Source organism: Dermacentor variabilis, unplaced genomic scaffold (genome assembly GCF_050947875.1).
Source record: "Dermacentor variabilis isolate Ectoservices unplaced genomic scaffold, ASM5094787v1 scaffold_19, whole genome shotgun sequence".
Lineage (NCBI taxonomy): Eukaryota > Metazoa > Arthropoda > Arachnida > Ixodida > Ixodidae > Dermacentor > Dermacentor variabilis.
The window spans coordinates 3,451,149-3,472,789 of record NW_027460357.1 but is presented as its reverse complement, the minus strand read 5'-3'; positions in this window follow the sequence as shown (position 1 = coordinate 3,472,789).

Genomic DNA, 21,641 nt, shown 5'->3' with positions numbered 1-21,641 from the left:
GTTTACACCCACAATTGCCGGAATGCACATGTCATGTGTCTGTGCATTGCGGTGATTGTGGGTGGGAACCGTTGTTTAAGAAGTGCTCTGTTTTTTATAGAAATGTAGACTAAATTACGCGAGTAGTTGTTGAAGCTGCTTTGACAGCGAGGGCCACTGATATCATGAGTCCCCCTTCAGTTGCTCTCACTACAAGTGAATTTGCGTTTTTGAAAGCGGCTGGTTTTCATGTGCGGTGATTGGGATTTTTTTGGTGCGCGGGCCAAACATGTGGTATTTTTTTGTAAATGAACACTCACTTGAAAGTCAGAGCTCGTCCTGTTGTCTCGCTCTTGTCCGCGTCTTCCAGCGCGGTGACCTCCATTGCTGTATGTAACCAGCTAGCCCCCAAACAGCCATACTTATAAATTTCATTTATAGTACATCTGATTCTTTTGCGTGTAATAATAGTGATCCGTGTGCATTTGTTCACCTCATCGCATTTGCCACCTGCCGTGCCAGAGCGCTGTTCTTCAACTTCAGGGCAAGAGTTCTTTCAGATGAAGTGAAGTTGTTATTTTTATGTTCTGTTCCGTCATTTGGTCCGGGATGAGGACGGCCAAAACCCACAGGTCTGAGTGGCAAAGACAGGCCCACATTTACAGAGTATTGTCACAGTCGGTAATGTGGAAAGAACACGACGCTGATGGTGGTCTTAGAGACGACGAAGAAGAGTTTAGCATCATCGCTGCTCTACGCTTGTTGGCTCAGCCATTAAAAGCCACTTGTAAATAGACGAATACTTCTTCCTTCCCGTAACATAATTGGTGGACGTGCGGGGTAATCACTTGAGCAAGACGGAGCTCCGCAGCGGACGTAACCTGGCCGCCATGTCATCCGAAGGAGAGAGTTCCACCGCGGCCCCGGCGTCGCCACCGACGGTCATCCTGGCTCAGCCTCGCGACCCAGGCATGTTTTCCGGGATTGACAACGTTGACGTTGACGACTGGTTGCAGAATTATGAACGGGTCAGCGCACACAACAGGTGGGATCACACGCTTATGCTGCCTAATATAATATTCTACCTCAAGAAAACAGCACGGGTCTGGTTCGAAACACATGAAGAAGAGATTACGAGTTGGGACCAGTGTAAACAGAAGCTTAGAGATTTGTTCGGCAAACCCGTCGGCCGCCAACGTGCTGCGAAGAAGGACCTTGGGACCCGTGTACAGACGTCCACTGAATCTCACGTGGCGTATATCCAGGACGTCCTCGCTCTTTGCCGCAAAGTAGATAACAATATGGCAGAGGCAGACAAGGTCAGCCACGTCTTAAAGGGCATCGCGGACGACGCGTTTAACCTGCTTGTTTATAAGAACATCACAACGGTCAATGAGATAATTCACGAATGTCGCCGCTTTGAAGACGCGAAGAGTCGCCGCATAGTTCGACAGTTTACTCGTCTACCTAATACCGCAGCTTCGTCGACGTGCGAAGACATTGGTCCACCGCGTGAGTCCACCTCCAGCGAGAACGTCGTACGTATCGTTCGGCGAGAAATCGAAGCAGCGTCTCCTTCCACGCCAGTCACGCAGTGCTTTGACGATTCCCGGCCGCTTGTGTCCCTCATTCAGTCGGTCATTCACCAAGAACTTGCCAATGTAGGTCTTCCATCCATCTGCTCCGCCAGCCGTCCTGACTTTGCTTCGTCTACTGCCTCTGCCCCTGTTCACCGGAGCCAATACGGTCCATATCCGAGCTATCGCAACCCGGCCGAATGGCGCACCCATGACGATAGACCCATCTGCTTTTCCTGTGGACGTGTGGGCCACATCTCTCGCCACTGTCGAAGTTCCTGGCCAGCCCACTCACGACCAAGCTTTCCCGCCTACCGCCACTCCCCACTGAATCCTCGCCCGCCATCACTCTCCACCGAGGTTGAAGACGCACCTGACAACGCTCGAGCCACCGCGACCAGCCGATCGCCATCACCACATAGTCGCCGCTCCCGTTCGCCCCAGCTGCGTCGCTCTCCATCCCCAGCTTACCGTCGCCGCTCTCCGACGGGAAACTAACTGGGGCAGCTCCTGGAGGTGACGCTGCTCTAGAACACCGGCCTGAAATTCCTCTGCTGACCCTGCCTACTAATCGGAACCTTCTGGACGTGGACGTGGATGGTTTGCCCGTTACAGCACTCATCGACACTGGAGCCCAAATTTCCATCATGAGTGCGGAGCTTCGAACGCGCTTGAAAAAAGTACTTACCCCTGCTCCGACTCGACTGCTCCAGGTCGCCGATGGTGGTACTCCGGCTGTGCTTGGAATGTGTACTGCTCGTGTCAGTGTCGCCGGTCGCCACACGACCGTTTTGTTTAGTGTGCTTGAACATTGCCCTCATAATGTGATCCTCGGACTCGACTTTTTGTCTGCCCATTCTGCTCTGATTGACTGTTCCGCCGGTGTGGTACAACTTGACCTACCCCTACCTGTTCCCATTGACCTTCCGGCTCAAGCTCGAGCTCAACTTTGTTCCGCGGATTTTATACGCCTGCCATCTCTTGCAGCAACCTTCATCCCTGTTTTAGCCAGCCCACCTGTACCTGACGGAGACTATGTCCTTACTCCCTCGACGTCAGTCCTGCTTTCTTACAATGTCTCCTTCCCACACACCATCGTTTCTGTTGCGGCCAATCAGACATGTCTTCCCATCCTAAATTTCGGACAGAGCCCACAAGTAGTTCCTCGAGGCATGTCTCTTGCCACGTTGTCTCCAACGCACGAGTGCCACATTTCTGCTCTATCTGTTGCGCCGTCTTCGACCACTGCTCATTCTGCGCATTCTGCATCAGTACCGACCGACGACTTCACAAAGATGATTGCACCGGACCTCTCAACCCAAGAAGCCGCACAGCTCCGTGGCCTCCTCGAGTCCTACTCCGACATCTTCGATCTGAACGATCGCCCTTTGCGTCAAACTACGGTCGTGACACATCAGATAAATACCGGCGATGCAGCACCTGTTCGCAGACGCCCATACCGGGTGTCGCCCTCTGAGCGACAAGTTATCCAGAGCGAGGTTGACAAGATGCTTGCCAAAGGGATTATTGAAAACTCTTCCAGCCCGTGGGCGTCCCCTGTTGTTCTCGTCAAAAAGAAGGATAACAGCTGGCGATTCTGCGTTGACTATCGTCATCTAAACACGATCACCAAGAAAGATGTGTATCCACTTCCCCGCATTGACGATGCTCTGGATTGTCTCCATGGTGCCACTTATTGTTCATCTATAGACCTTCGCTCTGGATATTGGCAAATTGCCGTGGACGAAATGGACCGTGAAAAGACCGCATTCGTCACACCAGACGGCCTATATCAGTTCCGGGTAATGCCTTTTGGCTTGTGCAATGCCCCGGCGACCTTTGAACGGATGATGGACATGCTCTTGCGTGGTTTGAAATGGTCCATCTGTTTGTGCTACCTGGATGACGTCATCGTATTATCTTCAACTTTTGCGACTCATCTTGAAAGACTTTAATCTGTTCTTTCTGTTTTTCGCACCGCTGGCTTGCAGCTCAACTCGTCCAAGTGTCACTTCGGTCACCGACAAATAACAATGCTCGGACACCTCGTCGATTCATCAGGCATTCGCCCCGACCCCGCTAAAGTTCACGCTGTGCAGAATTTCCCCGTGCCAACTTGTGCCAAAGATGTTCGCAGCTTTATTGGCCTATGCTCGTACTTCCGCAGGTTTGTGGAAAATTTCGCCCATGTTGCCCGTCCCCTGACTGACCTCCTGAAGAAAGACGTTCCTTTCTCTTGGGGCTCTCAACAAGCGTCTGCTTTCTCGCAGCTCATCACGCTGCTCACCACACCTCCTGTTCTCGCCCATTTTGACGCCTCCGCTCCGACAGAAATCCGCACTGACGCTAGTGGCTACGACATCGGCGCAGTTTTAGCTCAACGCCAATGTGGGCACGACCGCGTCATCGCCTACGCCAGCCGCCTCCTCTCTCCCGCAGAGCGCAATTACTCGATTATTGAGCGCGAGTGCCTCGCCCTCATTTGGGCGGTGGGCAAGTTCAGACCCTATATATATGGTCGGCCATTTACAGTTACCACCGACCACCACGCCCTTTGTTGGCTTTCCTCCCTTAAGGATCCCACCGGACGCCTCGGTCGCTGGGCCCTACGGCTGCAGGAATACACATACACTGTGGTCTACAAGTCGGGTCGTCTACATCAGGACGCCGACTGCCTGTCTCGAAATCCCGTCGTTGTACCGGACGGCTTAGTGGATGTCGCACCGATCTGCGTTCTTTCGCTCTCTACCTTGCAAGACATTGGCGCTGAACAACGACGAGATGAGTCGTTACACCAAATTATCGAACGCCTGCTCTCTGATCCGTCTGACCCATCCCTCCACATGTTCCTGCTACAAAATGGCATCCTGTATCGCCGCAACATGCACCCCGACTGGCCCGAGCTCCTGACCGTCATTCCGTCTCATCTGCGACAGACTGTACTGCAGCAGCTGCACGACGTTCCCACCGCTGGACACCTTGGCGTTACGCGGACCTATGACCGAATTCGGCGACGGTTCTTCTGGCCCCGTCTCAACCGCTCCGTTCGCTGCTATGTTGCCGCGTGTGAGTCGTGTCAACGCCGGAAAAGACCAGCTGTGCCTCCTGCCGGACTGTTGCAGCCTTTGGATATACCGGCCGACCCTTTTTTTCGCGTTGGCGTTGATCTTCTCGGACCATTCCCTATGTCGACTGCCGGAAATAGGTGGATTGCCGTCGCTACGGACTATACAACTCGCTATGCCATTACTAGAGCCCTACCGACCAGCTGCGCTACAGACGTCGCTGATTTCTTGCTTCACGACGTCATCTTGCACCACGGTGCACCTCGTCAACTTCTCACCGATCGCGGCAGATACTTTCTTTCCAAAGTCATAGACGAGCTACTTCGATCATGTGCTACTAAACACAAACTTACTACCGCTTACCATCCTCAAACTAACGGTCTTACCGAACGCCTGAACCGCACATTAACTGACATGCTCGCAATGTATGTTTCCTCCGATCATAGCGACTGGGACATTGCTCTACCATTCGTCACGTTCGCCTACAATTCCTCGCGCCACGACACAGCTGGCTATTCCCCCTTCTACCTCCTCTTCGGCCGTGAGCCAACTTTGCCTTTCGAGACCCTCCTCTCGCCCACGCTCGATTCGCCGACGGAGTACACTCGGGATGTCATAACCACAGCGACCCAAGCACGCCAGATTGCCCGCATTCGTCTTTCTGCTTCACAGACACGCCAGAAGTGCCGTTACGACCAGCGCCATCACGACGTGCATTATGAACCAGGTGCCCTTGTGCTAGTCTGGTATCCCACTCGGCATGTTGGTCTTTCGGAGAAATTCCTCTCGCGATACCATGGCCCTTAGTGTTTTCATTTCAGGGCAGAAATGCTCATTAATGTGCACATTCGTTGAGCCATCGTATCCAAAATCGCGATGGCTTAGCTTTTTCTTCTTGAATCTTTTAATTATGCGTTCTCTAATAGAAGGAGACATGCGCTTAACTACAACATTTGGCCGATGCTTGTCATTACTAGGAATGAATCACGTCAAAGTCTGTTTCACTAGCAGAAATATTATGCTTTTGACAAACAGGTGTGAATACTGCGACTAGGTTTTCGTTTTGCTTTAAGGGAAGTCCCTCTATTTTCAAATTTTGCTATCGTGTATATTGTTTTAGCTCAATTATTTCAGAGCGGGTACTTTCAAGCTTACTTCGTAGCTATTTATTTTCTTTCTTTAGTAACAATTGTTCCTTTTTCATATAATAAATTTTTGCCTTGAAAGTTTCAAAGTGAGAGATCAGTAAATGTAGAGATATCCTAATCTCTTGCATCTCATATCTCAGAGTAGATCCATGTGAGTCAACCTTGCCCGATAGATCAGTAAGCAACTTTGCCAGTTTCGTAATCATAGTTGGCGGTTTGTTCGTCATTTTCAAGTGCTATTCGTAGTGGTCGAACAGTCAAATAATGCACTAAAAGAGCTGTCACGGAGCGATCCAGGTACCTCTGGTAGGTTATTGCGAAAAGATGCAAGTTGGTTTACCTGCACGATTCCAATAAAACAATTAACGATTGTGAATTTCGCACTTGTTACCGCTCCTTTATAGGTGATGGGGGAGGGGGGCGTCCATGACTTGTCGATCAGAGCAGCATTCCATGACGCAGGCGCAGTCGGTAGCTACTATAGTGGGATTCTTGAAGATGAAGGCTCCTATATTTGATCTGATCAAACAGCTGGTCCTTTTCTGGCTGGGAAACTAGCAGACATTGGCCCCGGCATCTGCACGATTTAAAAGAAAAAACGATTAACGCTTGCTGATGCTTCCAGTTGCCTGAAGCGCTCCGTACCTACAAATCGAGAATAGAAGTAAACTTAACCATAAACTTCAAACTCTGTTTACATACCAATATATCTGTGTGCAGATTTTACATTGGTAAACTGAATAACTCCAGCTAGCCATAAGCAAGGGAAATCTAGGGCATTTTTAAAGCCAAGTTTGGAGAAAACTGGCTTCGGAGGTTGGCAACACCGCGTACAGACATACGTAAATGTATACGGAAATTTTCTCTCAGGGACACTCTGCCGACGGCACATTTTGTGCGACGGGGCCCTCAACGCTTTCGCGTTAAAGTTGATGGAGACGCGCACATCGCAATGTGATATTCCGAGTGCTCATTTCACATGATGGCGATTTCAGCGACGCAGCTGGTGCGATGCCTATGGTTGCGTGCGACCAGGTTTTTTTGGCACAAGCTTTATAATTTTTGAGACGCAACGAAAAAAAATACCAGGATACCCAAGTACTTCTTATAAGTTTCAATGCGAACGCATAATTGTTTAATTGAAGACCTGATATCTAAGAGGCGCAGCTTTAGACCAGTGGGTACGACACTCGGCTCCTGAGCGCAGGGTCACACGTTAGAAAGTTGCCACCGGCAACGTTGTTTCTTTGAAATTAATTCTTTGTTGGAGCGTAGCTCTTAGGCGCCTGTTCATGCGGTGAGCATCGGCGTGCCTCGACATCCCTCGTAATCGAGCGAACGAGCACAGCAAATGTTGAAAGAGCGAACGCGGAGCGCAGCGGATGCTGAAAGACGACGATAGGGAAGAGAGCGCGAGGACGAAAGCGGAGGTGCAGGGCACAGCGGAACTATGAGGCGGAAAGCGGAGGAGGAGGGTATGGCGAAAGCGTGAGAAGAAAAGCGTAGTGCTGCGCGAGACGAGCTTTGGGGCGACGATGACTCGGACGTTTCGATTTTCTGAGTTCTGGCAGCCCGCTTGCAGCCAGACGGCAGCCAGCTAGTTCCGGTCCTGATAGTCACGTGGGCTGGAGTCCCAAGACAACCCGAAGCTGCACGAAGTTTGCAAAATCGAACGATAGGGCAGCTGGCTGGAGGATAAATGTAAACATGCTACCAGTACCCGATGCTGATGATCACACACCCGGGTGAGGCACACCATCGGGTGAGGCACACACCCAATGATGATGATCACACATGGAACTGAAGATCAGGAGCGGTCGAACTGTAGGATCAAGAGTGTCGTCAATGCATGACTTAGGATATACGTCCTTTCGAGAGGCCTTATTGAGGGCCCGGTAATTGACGCGAAAGCGCACGAAAGCGTCTTTCTTTTTCGGACCAAACCAACAGGAGATGACCAAGGGCTAGCTGAGGGTCGGATGACCTTCCGTTGTAACATGTCCTCGACATTTTCTTCTATGATTTTGCGAGGATTGCAATGTGGGCTTGTTGGTACTGCATCTTCAAGGGGAGTATGGTAGCGCGATTCAAAGACGGGACAAGACACAGAGGGACACACAGAGCGCTAACTTCCAACACTGTTTATTGTCGAAAACCAGGTCGTACTTATACACTCAGACAACATGAGTCACAGCCACGTGAACAGATTAACAATCAGAGCGATACATTTTGTGATATGTTAAGCCATGCGCAAAAATTTCAGTTCTTTTTCAGAGAGAGCCAATGATGGTTTGCTGATAGATGAATCCCCTAGGGCATCAATCTGCTCGGATTCTATTATAAGACTAGTAAGTTCGCACTTGTTTCTACCGGTAATGATTGTTGATTCGAAGAGAGGGGAGCACTTATGTTGCTTACAATGAAGGGAGAGAAACCCATCTGATACAAGTTTGTCGGCTTTATTTTTGTACCCGCCGTGGTTGCTCAGTGGCTATGGTGTTGGGCTGCTGAGCACGAGGTCGCGGGATCGAATCCCGGCCACGGCGGCCGCATTTCGATGGGGGCGAAATGCGAAAACACCTGTGTGCTTAGATTTAGGTGCACGTTAAAGAACCCCAGGTGGTCAAAATTTCCGGAGTCCTCCACTACGGCGTGCCTCATAATCAGAAAGTGGTTTTGGCACGTAAAACCCCAAATATTATTATTTATTTTTGTGTTCGCGCAGTCTATCATTAATGCATCTGCCCGACTGTCCGACGTAATACTTCCGACACGATAAGGGTATACAATATATAATTGAAGTCTTACATTCTCTGAACTTCTTCCTGTGTTTAACTTGGCATTTTCTTTCTTTTCTGGTCTTGATTTCCTGCACAGGCTGATTAGTTTGTTGGGTGCTGAAAAAACCACATCAGTGTTACCTCGGCGGGCAATTTTCTTTAGGTTGTGCGACAACCGGTGGATATAAGGTATCACTGTTGGTCTTTTTTCTCTCGGTTACTATCTCTTTCCGCTTGTTCAGCAGTCTCTGATTGCTGCACTTGCCGAAGTATTCCCTCTGCAACTGATGTCAGTACATGATTGGGATAACCTGCTTCATGTAGCCGCATGGCCTGTTGTGTGAAGGCTTCGTCAGTGCAATGATGACATGATTTAGTAAGTGCGTTAGTAAAACACATTTTCGCAATGCCTCTTTTTACCAGTTCAGAATGCGCTGAATGATATGACAACAACGGTTTATTTGTCCTGGGACTGTTACACCAGCAAGTTAGATCATCACCGAAGGTAAATTTAACATCAGAAATTTGACCTTTTGTTCTATGGCCCCTTCGAACGTAACTTCTAGTGGACAAAGGAACCCGCGTATAATATTACTAATAGCTGAACACTCTGTGTCAAAGTTGTCTGTCTGTACATTGAAAAACACCCAAAAATCATCAACAAATCGAAATATTTTAACAACTTTTGTATCATTGATGCGTGAGCACAGGTCTCTGTCTAGCTTGGCTAAGTACAGGTTGCTTAAGACAGGCTTTGTTGATGATTTTTTGGTGTTTGTCAATGTTCAGCCAGACAACTTTGACACAGAGTATTCAGCTATTAGTAATATTATACGCGAGTGCCTTTGTCCACTAGAAGTTACGTTCGAAATGCCTATAGAACAAAAGATCAAATTTCTGGATGTTAAATTTACCTTCGGTGATGATCTAACTTGCTGGTGTTACAGTCCAGGACAAATAAACCGTTGTTGTCATATCATTTAGCCCATTCTAAACTGGTAAAAAGAGGAATTACGAAAATGTGTTTCACTAACGCACTTACTAAATCATGCCATCATTGCACTGACGAAGCCTTCACACAACAGGCCATGCGGCTACATGAAGCAGGTTATCCCAATCATGTACTGACATCAGTTGCAGAGGGAATACTTCGGCAAGTGCAGCAATCAGGGACTGCTGAACGAGCGGAAAGAGATAGTAACCGAGAGAAAGAAAAGACCAACAGTGATACCTTATATCCACCGGTTGTCGCACAACCTAAAGAAAATTGCTCGCCGAGGTAACACTGATGTGGTTTTTTCAGCACCCAACAAACTAATCAGCCTGTGCAGGAAAACAAGACCAGAAAAGAAAGAAAGTGGCAAGTTAAACGCAGGAAGAAGTTCAGAGAATGTATGACTTCAATTATATATCGTATACCCTTAACGTGTGGGAAGTATTACGTCGGACAGTCGGGCAGATGCATTAATGATAGACTGCGCGAACACAAAAATAAAGTCGACAAACTTGTATCAGATGGGTTTCCCTCCCTTCATTGTAAGCAACATAAGTTCTCCCCTCTCTTCGAATCAACAATCATTACCGGTAGAAACAAGTGCGAACTCACTAGACGTATAATAGAAGCCGAGCAGATTGATGCCCTAGGGGATTCATGTATCAGCAAACCATCATTGGCTCTCTCTGAAAAAGAACTGAAATTTTTGCGCCTGGCTTAACATATCACGGAATGTATCGCTCTGATTGTTAATCTGTTCACGTGGCTGTAACTCATGTTGTCTGAGTGTATAAGTACGACCTGGTTTTCGACAATAAACAGTGTTGGAAGTTAGCGCTGTGTGTGTCCCTTTGTGTCTTCTCTTGTCCCGTCTTTGAATCGCGCTACCATACTCCCCTTGAAAATGATTTTGCGCTTGGCTAGAAATACACAGTATGGGCGTCGGATTACTATAGAGGCTTGCATACTGAAAAGATTTTGTGCCAAAAAACAACACACATAAGAAAGACGATGACACCGCAGGCGCTACTTCAACTGTTTAATGAGGATGAAAGCACTTGACATATATAGCCCTCCAAAACACCGCGCATGCGTACAAGGCAACCTGGAGTACAAAGTCTTATCATAGTAGGCGCGATAGACACTTCAGCTCAGCCTCTTAAATAAAAACCGATGTATCACTAACACAGTTCGGAACCGCTTTCTTGAGGTAGAAGGCTTCCAATGTTTCACGCGATGTCTGATGGCTGCCTCTACCCAAAATCCTCCCATCTCGGAACCGTGGAAAACGGTGCAAGCCCTGCAGTGATCCACAAGTCACTCACCTTCATTATTCTGTATACCCTTTGCATGCTGCCTAAGCCGGTCGTTCACATAACGGCCCGTCTGTCCAATGTAGGATTTCCCGCAGGACAGAGGAATTTCATATACGATGTTTGTGGCACACATTACGAAACGCTGGTCATGCTTCTTCTGACATCCAAGCATTTGGCTTTCGCAAGTTATGCGATGGCTTAGCTGGGCAAGCTTTAGTGGAGCGGAGAACACCACCGGTACATTATACCAGTTAGTCACTTTTTTCAGGCAGTACGTGACTTTATGGATGTATGGGACCACTATAGGCCACTCTTTTTTATTCGGCTCTACCCGGCTTACCCCAGCCTTCCCCTTCTTCAAAAGCGTTTCTGCCACAGGGACCAAGACTGACTTAAGGAAGCCAACTGCAACTAGCCTGCCCAAGTAATTGTAAAAACTTGCTTGCATCTCATGCACACACGACTTCCGGAGCGATGACTCCAGGAAGAGGTTGGCCTCATTTCACTACCTATGAGTGGGCTGAATTGTACGGCAGGAGCCCTTTTTGCGCAGGAGGGGAGTAAGCCCAACAAATGTGGCCATCTGAAAACTTTAACTGTAAATCTAAAAATTGAAGCAAACCATTATCCGGTAGCTCATAAGTAAAACATAGCCCTTTCCCCAGGTTTATAAAATCATCTAAAACACTGTTCCCCCCAGCCTCATTGGAAACGGAGCACTGCTTGTTTAAAACCACTAAAAAGTCTTCCATGTAACTTTGTTTTTCACGGTTCCGCGATGCGAGGATTTTGTGTAGAGGCAGGCATCAGGCATCACGGGAAACATTGGAAGCCTTCTTCATCAAGAAAGCGGGTCCGAACTGTGTTAGTGATACATCGGTTTTCTTTACGAGGCTGAGCTGAAGTTTCTATCGCGCCTACTCTGATAAGACTTTGTACTCCATGTTGCTTTGTACGCATGCGCAGTGTTTTGGAGGGCTATATATTGTAACGACGTGGAATCGACGAGTATGCGTAGCAGCACCGCCAAGAAACGCACTTTATCAGTCGTCCAAGGGAACAACAACAACGGCTTCTTCGTTTTCCTCGCTTCACCAACAAACCCGCGCTACTTCAGCGTCGTTCGCACTGGCGCATACCCGCTGAATTATGGTTCTGCCAAATATGGTTGTGTCATTTGCTCACCCTTTAGAAAAGATCATCGTCCCGATGATAGAGGCTTGGAAAGCAGCGGTAAAGAACTGCGCATTCTTGGCAGTTCTCATAGTACGGCTTCATACGCAGCACGTGAACGACCTCGGGTAAATGCCGTCGGCGCTTTGAACAGTGCGAGCTGTCTGGAACGACTTCGTAGTTGACGTCACTGATGCGTCGGAGAACTATGTAGGGCCCGAAGTATTTGCGTAGGAGCTTTTCAGAGAGCCCACGCTGTCGAATAGGTGTCCAGACCCACACTTTGTCGCCGATATTGTATGTTACGGTTTTGTGCCGAAGATTGTAGCGTCTGGCGTCACAGTCCTGTTGTTCGTGGATTCGCAGACGCGCAAGCTGCCTAGCTGCCTCTGCTCGGTGTGTTATCTCTTCAGCACCCGTCTCGTTGTTGTCAAATTCAAGAGGGAGCATTACGTCTAATGTTGTTGTAACCTCACGGCCGTATACGAGACTGAAGGGCGTCTTGCGAGTGGTCTCTTGACGAGCTGTATTGTACGCGAAGGTGACATAAGGTAGAACCTCGTCCCAGTTCCTATGCTCTACATCTACATACATGCGTATCATATCAGCCAATGCCCTATTGAGTCGTTCGGTCAGTCCGTTCGTTTGAGGGTGATACGCTGTTGTCTTCCGGTGGGCGGTACCACTTAGAAGTAGAACGATATCTAAAAACTGGGCCATGAACGCAGTACCTCTGTCCGTGACGACTACAGCGGGAGCGCCATGCCTTAAAACGATGGGTTCCAGAAAAAATCGTGCCGCTTCATCTGCTGTTGCCCGTTGCTGGGCACTTGTCTCGGCATATCTAGTGAGATAATCCGTGGCAACGATTATCCACCTATTACCAGTAGTAGACGTTGGGAAGGGGCCCAGAAAGTCCATGCCTACTTGTGCAAATGGTGTGACCGGTACGTCAACAGGGTGCAGTAAGCCGGCTGGTTTGACGGATGGCGGTTTACGACGTTGGCAATCCAGACATGTCTGAACGTAACGGTTAACGACCGCAGTAAGTCTCGGCCCGTAGTAATTCTGCCGAATCCGTGCCAATGTACGAGTGTAGCCCAAGTGCGCAGCAGTCAGCTCGTTGTGGCAGGCGTTTAAGATATCACGTCGAAGCGGTGATGGAACAACAAGGAAGTAGTTGCTGCCGCTAGGCGAGAAGTTCTTGTAGAGGACATTGAGACGCAAGCAGTATGATGCCACGCCTCTTGCAAAGAGCCTCGGCACGCTGTTGGTTCGTCCTTCGAGGTAATCAATAAGCGGCAGCAATTCAATGTCATCCCGTTGCTGGCGTGAAAGATCGGCAGTATACACGAGTCCCAGAAAAACCGTGTCGTCATCGTCTTGTGCTGCCGGCTCAACAGGAAACCGAGAAAGGCAGTCGGCGTCTGCGTGCCGTTTTCCCGACTTGTATGTAACAACAAAGTCGAACTCTTGGAGTCGAAGACTCCAGCGTGCAAGCCGGCCGGAAGGATCTTTCAAATAAATGAGCCAGCAGGGGGAATGGTGATCACTAACGACGGTGAAAGACAGACCATACAAATACGGACGAAATTTCAGAACTGCCCATACCATTGCGAGGCATTCTTTTTCAGTGGTGGAGTAGTTAGCTTCGGCTCGGTATAGTGTCCTACTGGCGCAAGCAATCACTTTTTCGCTGTCGCCCTGCCATTGTACTAGCACCGCCCCTAGACCGACATTAATAGCGTCTGTATGCAATATCGTCGGGGCTTCATCATCGAAGTATGCTAATACGGGAGCCGATCGCATGTGTTGGCGGAGCTCGTGGAACGCCCGCTGCTGGTCTTCGCCCCAAGTAAAAGGCATATCTTCGTGGGTGAGCTGTGTTAACGGCCATGCGATACGCGAGCAATTCGCAATAAATCGCCGGTAATATGCACAGAGTCCCAGGAAACGTCGCACGGCTTTTTTGTCTGATGGAATCGGGAAAGTAGCGACGGCGGCAATTTTATCCGGATCAGGTCGGACTCCTTGGCTACTGACGACGTGACCGAGGAACTGGAGCTCATGAAAACCAAAATGGCACTTTTCAGGCTTCAACGTGAGACCGGCAGAGCGTATCGCTTCAAAAACAGTTTTCAGCCTTCGTAAGTGTTCGTCGAACGTTGCGGAAAAGACAATCACGTCATCCAAGTACAGCAGGCATGTTTGCCATTTGAGTCCGGAGAGCACAGTGTCCATTAGACGCTGAAATGTTGCTGGCGCGGAGCACAAACCGAAAGGAAGTACCTGAAATTCATAAAGTCCGTCAGGCCTCACAAAGGCTGTTTTCTCACGGTCTCTTTCATCTACTTCGATCTGCCAATAACCGCTTTTCCAGTCCATTGAGGGAAAGTAGCACGAGTTTCGCAACCTATCCAAGGAATCAGCAATACGTGGCAGTGGGTAAACGTCCTTCTTTGTGACCTGATTGAGCTTCGGATAGTCGACGCAGAAGCGCAGGCTACCGTCCTTCTTCACTAAAACTACAGGTGATGCCCAAGGACTATTAGATGGTCGAATAACGCCATCTTCCAGCATCGTCTTCACTTGTTTTTGTATTGCTTCGCGTTCCTTTGGGGCCACACGATAAGGGTTTTGTCGGATGGGTCTGGCGTCGACATCAGTAATGATGCGGTATTTGGTAAGTGGCGTTTGACCAACTCTTGACGCAGAGGAGAAACAGCCCTGGTACTGATTGATCTGCTCAAGAAGACGGTTCCGCTCAACGGCCGTTAACGTCGGATTAACGTCTACAATAGGCGCAGCTTCGTGGATTGTAGAGGCCGACTCCTGCGCTAAATGTCAGTCTTGTATTTCTGTTACTTCGTCGAAATAGGCGACAGCAGTGCCTCTAACGAGGTGTCGGCGCTCCTTACTAAAATTCGGCAGCAAGAGTTCGGCGCTTCCGTCGATTACATTGATAAGTGCTCTGGCAATGGAGACCCCGCAATTCAATGCTAGCGCACTGATGTGTTCAGCTACTCCAGTCAAATTTTGCAGGCTGTCACAGCGCACCTGTACGAGAGAGCAACTCCGCGGCGAAAGTATGACGTCATCCGCGGCAATACGGGAGCGAGGTTGTTGTGGCTTCTCATGGGTGACATTATCCGAACTCGTGGCAAATGTGACGCTTCTGTCACGGATGTTAATCACGGCGCCGTACTCCCGTAGGAAATCCATGCCCAATATAAGTTCTTTACAACACTCAGTAAGGATGACGATGGTGACGACGAAGGTTGAACCTGCGATTAAGAGTCGGGCCGTGCATTTCCCGACAGGTGTCATCAACTGACCTCCGGCGGTTCTTATGTTGGGCACGTGCCATGGTGTCTTCACCTTCCTCAATTTGTCAGCGACCTGTAAGCTCAGGATTGAAAAATGGGAGCCAGTGTCAACCAGAGCGGCTATTTCGGGGCCGTCAATGCAAACGATGAGCTCGGCGCTGACGATGTCAGTTACGTCTTTCGTACTTCTGTCCGTCGTATTCGTCGTTGTGCTGGGCGTCTGCTTCGTCAATGTAGTCTTCACGTCGTCGTTCGTCGATAACGGGGGATGTGGAGCAGTTAGAGTATTGGCAACCTCACCCCCGGAGGTCGCTGCGGCTAGTTTCCCTGTCGAGGGCTAGGCGATCTGCCCCTAGTGACGTCGGCAAAACTGTGACGAGTCGGCGAATTGTAGCGCGCCGGAGATGGAGAAGGAGAACGGGTCGGGGCGTCATCGTATTTGGTGGCTGACTGTTCACAGGAGCGTCGTTGTAAGCGCGTCGACCGTCGTACGGAGAATAAGCATAGTTGGCAGGAAAGCTTGGGTGTTGAGCGGCGCGATAGTTGTTACATTTGTGGCAAACTCTATAGACGTGTCCAGCTTCACCACTATGGTAGCACACTGGTCGACGGTCGACGGTGCGCCACAAATCGGTTTTCCGACACTGATAGTTCGGCGGCAACTCTCCATGGAGCCAAGGAGTGGCGTGCGCATGTCGAAAATACGGCGTTGTTTCTGCTGGCATGATCGGCGGGGTCGGTAGAGTCGACGAGGGTGACGATGTCGGCTCTGTTTGTGGCGTAGGTGGTGTAGTTATGGGTGCCAACGGCGTTGAAGTTGCGTTGAGTGGACGGCGAACACACCTCCGCATAAGTGAGGCGCCGCGGTACGTTCCCACAGTCTGGCGCTGAAAAAGCTTGCCGGACTTCCTCCCGGACTACATCAGCAACAAAAGATAACGCAGGCGCAACCACAAAGCCGAGCTGCCGAAGCTCTTCTCGCACCACTTCTCGGATAACTTCACGCAGAGACATGTCACTACTCGCAGCCAGTACGGAAAGGTTCGCCGCCGAGTTGCTCATGTCATGCTGGCGGTATCGTTGATGCAGGGCCCGTTCAATGGCTGTAGCCTCTTTTGTGAACTGTACCACTGTTGTCGGTGGATTTCTCACAAGGCCGGCAAACAGTCGCTCCTTCACTCCTCGCAAGAGATATCGCAGCTTTCTTTCCTCTGTCATGTCTGGGTCTGCCCTACGGAAAAGACGGGCTATGTCTTCCGAGAACATAGTAACGCTCTCATTGGGCTTTTTAACGCGGATTTCAAGGAGACGCTGCGCGTTTTCCCTCCTGTCGATGCTTGAAAAGGTATCCAGCAGCTGTGCGCGGAAGTCGTCCCACGTGGCAAAGCTCCTCTCCCGGTTTACGTACCACGTACGAGCATTGTCCTGCAAATAGAAATGGACACTCGAGAGTTTGTCCGCCGAGTTGGTCTTATGGTTATACTGGGCGACGCACTCGAACTGGTCTAGCCAATCTTGGACGTCTTCAAAGGCATCACCATGAAAGCTCTCCGGGACCATAGGATTCTGTAGTGTTACTTGCGATGGAGCTGCGGTGGCCATGTTATTTGTAGGAGGCAAACGATTTCTCGAAGTTTCTTGCAGGGGACTGGACTCGGGCGCTAAGCCTAGCAGGGGACGACTGAACCGGTGGACCGGTGTTTCGATGCGCGATGGTGATTCCGGGCTCGATCGTCGGCTCCGCGAAGGGGTGCCAAGCATGAAGAATGCCCACCGCCTCCACCAGTATAACGACGTATAACGACGTAATGCACAGTATAACTGTGCATTAGCCCAGAGTCAACAAATGGACATCAAAAGAGTTGGCGTGTTTCTTTAACAAAGAAAGCAGCTGCGGCATCTCTGAAGGTGGCAACTCACTGCTGATGTCTGCAGTAAGGGCGGAGGTAGACGCAGTAGCACAAGCAGAAGGGCCGTTGGACTGCATAGGTTCAAGGGGCATGACGCACACAGGCCCTCAGTCAGCCGCGCAAGCCACTGTAGTGCGTTGCGGAAAGACAATTTGCTCCGATGTTGCGTTCGTCGTGACAACAACAGCAGAGCTATTAAGAAATCGAACCACACTCGGTGCCAAAGCGACGCCTTTATGAAGGCAGCGGGAAGAGGGCAAGACCAAGACGTCACCATGGTCACTATCGTTTGATAGAATGGCAACAATTCGCTGACGGTTGGTCGGTAATTCGGTAGCTTCCGCAGTGATCAGGCGCAACAGCCTGTCAGTTTCTTCCTCAAGAAGTAGTAGGTGTCGGTAAGATGTACGACGCCTTGCCCAAAAAAAGTGGCCGCAGAAGCAGAAGAAAATCCCAACCTACAATAAGCTGATAAGCGCACGGGAACAACACAGCGAACTGAATATGGTGCAGGACGTCATCGATTAGGACGCGGGCAGAACAAAGACCGGAAGCCCGAACAGTGTTCCCTTGGGCTGCAATTGGCGTCGGTCCATCATACGGCGTCGTGACGTTCCTGGAGCGGGAACATAAATCAGCATGGATAACGGAAATTGTCGAACCTATGTCCACCAAAGAACAGATGGGCACCCTTTGGACAAACACCAAAAACATATTGGACGGGCGCGCTGGAGTAATTTGAGTGCTGTTGACGTGTGCAATGCTTCCTCCAAAAACTGCATCGCTTAGTTTTCCGGACGAACAGTCGAGTTGAGTCAGACGGCCCGCAGTGCTGACGTGGAGCGGCGTCTGGCTAAAGGGTAGGTACTTCGATCTTCTATCGATGCTGGCGTAGATGTAGAACCGAGCGGAGGTGAAGAGAAGCGCCGGCTTTGCGAAGAGGCTCCACATGAAAGTCGCTCAGGCATTTCGTACCCCTGACGCTCGTCCGGCTGCCGCTTATTACAGAAACATGAAATCTAGCAGCGATAGCCGCAATGATAGCACCTGGGACGTGGCGGATGCCAAGGCGGGTAGTACATAGTTCCAGGTGCTTCGGGAGCCAGTGCAGCCAGATGGGCCAGTGAATGCTCAGGCGGCATGGACGGCATGTTCTGTGGAGGCACCGCAGCAACGAATGCGTACGTTCTTAACGGGACCATTGAGTTGACGTTGCCTAGATGCGATGCAGCAACTTGTGCGTACGTTCAGATATATGGTAGCCAGGATTAAAGGAAAGGTTTTACATTGAGCCCGCAAAATTTTCTATAATCAGGACGCTGAGAGTAAGTGCGGCTACCCCAGAAGTTTGATTCGTTGCGTAAGACATCGTTCGGGCAGGCAAGTGACCTCGCATGGCCGCGCGACCTTGAGTTAACGCTACCAAGGCCTCATTTTCCGGACATATTGAATGACAGCGTAAAATGTATGGCAATGATGTCACCTATAGTAGTGACGGTGAAGAAAGCAGCAAAACTAGAAATGACGAAACTAGCGTTTTATTGGGCGCACTTGTGCCCTCCAAAACAGGCTACACTCAACAAACTTAGAACCGCAGAAAGCTGAACTAGTTGGTAAGGATTCATTATGCAAGAAAGGTGAGACGTGCAGACAGGACACAAAGAAGATAAGTAGGCAACACAAACGCCGACTATCAACTAAAGGTAGCACTGAGGCGAACAAACAAAGATATAAAACTCATCTGCCCAAGCTCTGGAATAGTATCACCATGTGTCAGTCGGGTACATATGCCGGTCTATGTGAGAGGTAGCTGCTAAGGCACTTAATCTCTTCCTTATGTAAAGTAATCGAAGGTTGACTCACGCACGCACTTCCACCATTATAGATATGCCATGCCTCTACCATAAGACGCATATCTTCATTCTTGTGCCTGTACAATATCGCGCATTCATCTAAATCTGGCGTGCAGTTACAATCTTGGCAGCGAAGGGAAAGATTAGAAGGCGATCCACCGGTTAACGACCTTTTATGTTCCATTAGCCTCTGATTGATACACCGTCCCATTAGCCCTACGTAGAACTGGCCACAGCTAAGGGGAATTTTATAAACCACACCCATACGAGAGTCAGTAAAACTGTTGTTCTTATTGTGCTTCACTGGACAAAGGTCTGTTCTTTTTCTGCCTTTTACCTGTTCCTTCTTGCTCTGCACGGCAGCGCATATCTTACCTAGCTCATTGGGAGCAGTGAAAGCCACATTAACATCACATCTACTTGCAACTTCTTTAAGCCTGTGCAATACTGAATGAATGTACGGAAGTAAAACTCTTGCTTGGGCTAGTTGGTTCATGCTTGAAGTAATAAAGGCAAGGCGCAGAAGACCAGGACTCAAGAAGAACACAAACGACAGGACCGGAGCCGTACGGATACGGAATACGGAATGTAGGAATAGCTACTCTTTTATTGCTATTACTGCTTTGTTTAATCCCGTCCGTCCCCCTCGAAACCCAATTCTTTAGGCGTTCAGCCAAAGTGGCCACTGTTACGCTAGGCAAATATGCTTCTAAGAGGTGCTGGACCTGGGCATTAAATCTGGCGCCCATTTTGTGCATGCAGGATCTGGTGAGAGAAGACTTAAAGCACGAAATGGCAATTCCGTTTTCTTTTCGCAACTTGAATGACCGACCATATTGTCACGTGGTAGTGACGGTGAAGAAAGAAGCATTACGGTGGAATACAAAACTAGCTTTTATTGGGCGAACCTGTGCCCACAAAACAGGCTACACTTATAGCACAACGATAGCGGCGAACACGGTCGGCGATCGTCGGAAATCTGATCAGCGGGTCAAGCGCGTCGGCTTTTATAGAGCAGTCGTCGAATGTTCCAGACTAATCGTTCGGAGCCGCGTGCCTTCCACAATGTTCTACACCATTCGCGTTACGCGATGGAATCAGATAACACACGGTTCGGCGACAACAGACAGCCGAGTAGAAGCATCGATAACTTTCCAGAAGCGTCGGATACATGCAGGCGCGTTCCTCGCTGTGCGATTACATTCGTTAAGCGGCGAAACGTGGTCGCCCGATAAAGATAAGTACACGTGTCAATACCCCCCTCTTAAAAAGCATCGACCCGATGCTGCAAACAAACGACGGTAATAAGCAAAAGCACTCGTAGCAAATGAAAGAACAAAAATGGCGAAGTTTGTCAGCGTCCGTAAAAGGGTTTAAGGCGCACCACGTTGACCACTTCAGATCGTGCGCGGAGCCGCTGTGAATGCGAAATGCTGTCTGGCACGACCTCACAGTGCAGAGCGCCAATACGTCGGATGACCTTGTAGGGTCCGAAATAGCGTCGGAGTATTTTCTCACTGAGTCGTCGTCGGCGTATCGGGGTCCATACCCAAACATGGTCGCCGGGCTGGTACTCGACGAAGCGTCGTCGGAGGTTGTAGTGTCGGCTGTCGGTCCTCTGCTGGCTCTTGATTCGCAGGCGGGCGAGCTGTCGGGCTTCTTCGGCGCGCTGGAGATAGCTAGCGACGTCAACATTCTCTTCGTCAGTTACGTGCGGCAGCATGGCGTCAAGCGTCGTCGTTGGGTTCCTGCCGTAAACCAGCTTAAACGGCGTGATCTGTGTTGTTTCTTGCACCGCCGTGTTGTACGCAAAGGTTACGTACGGCAGGACCGCGTCCCACGTCTTGTGTTCGACGTCGACGTACATTGCTAGCATGTCGGCGAGGGTCTTGTTCAGGCGCTCCGTGATACCATTCGTCTGCGGATGGTAGGCAGTTGTCCTCCTGCGGCTTGTCTGGCTGTACTGCAGAATGGCTTGGGTGAGCTCTGCTGTAAAAGCCGTTCCTCTGTCGGTGATGAGGACTTCTGCGGCACCATGTCGCAGCAGGATGTTCTCCACGAAAAATTTCGCCACTTCGGCTGCGCTGCCTTTTGGTAGAGCTTTAGTTTCAGCAAAACGGGTGAGATAGTCCGTCGCCACGACGATCCACTTATTCCCGGATGTTGATATCGGAAACGGCCCTAACAAATCCATCCCAATCTGCTGGAATGGTCGGCGATGAGGTTCGATCGGCTGTAGTAATCCTGCTGGCCTTGTCGGTGGTGTCTTGCGTCGTTGACAGTCTCGGCATGTCTTGACGTAACGGGCGACGTCGGCGGTCAGACGCGGCCAGTAATACCTTTCCTGTATTCTCGACAGCGTCCGGGAGAATCCGAGGTGCCCAGCGGTTGGATCGTCGTGTAGGGCGTGCAGTATTTCTGGACGCAGCGCTGACGGTACAACAAGAAGGTAGCTGGCGCGGACTGGTGGGAAGTTCTTCTTCACGAGCAGGTTGTTTTGTAGCGTGAACGAAGACAACC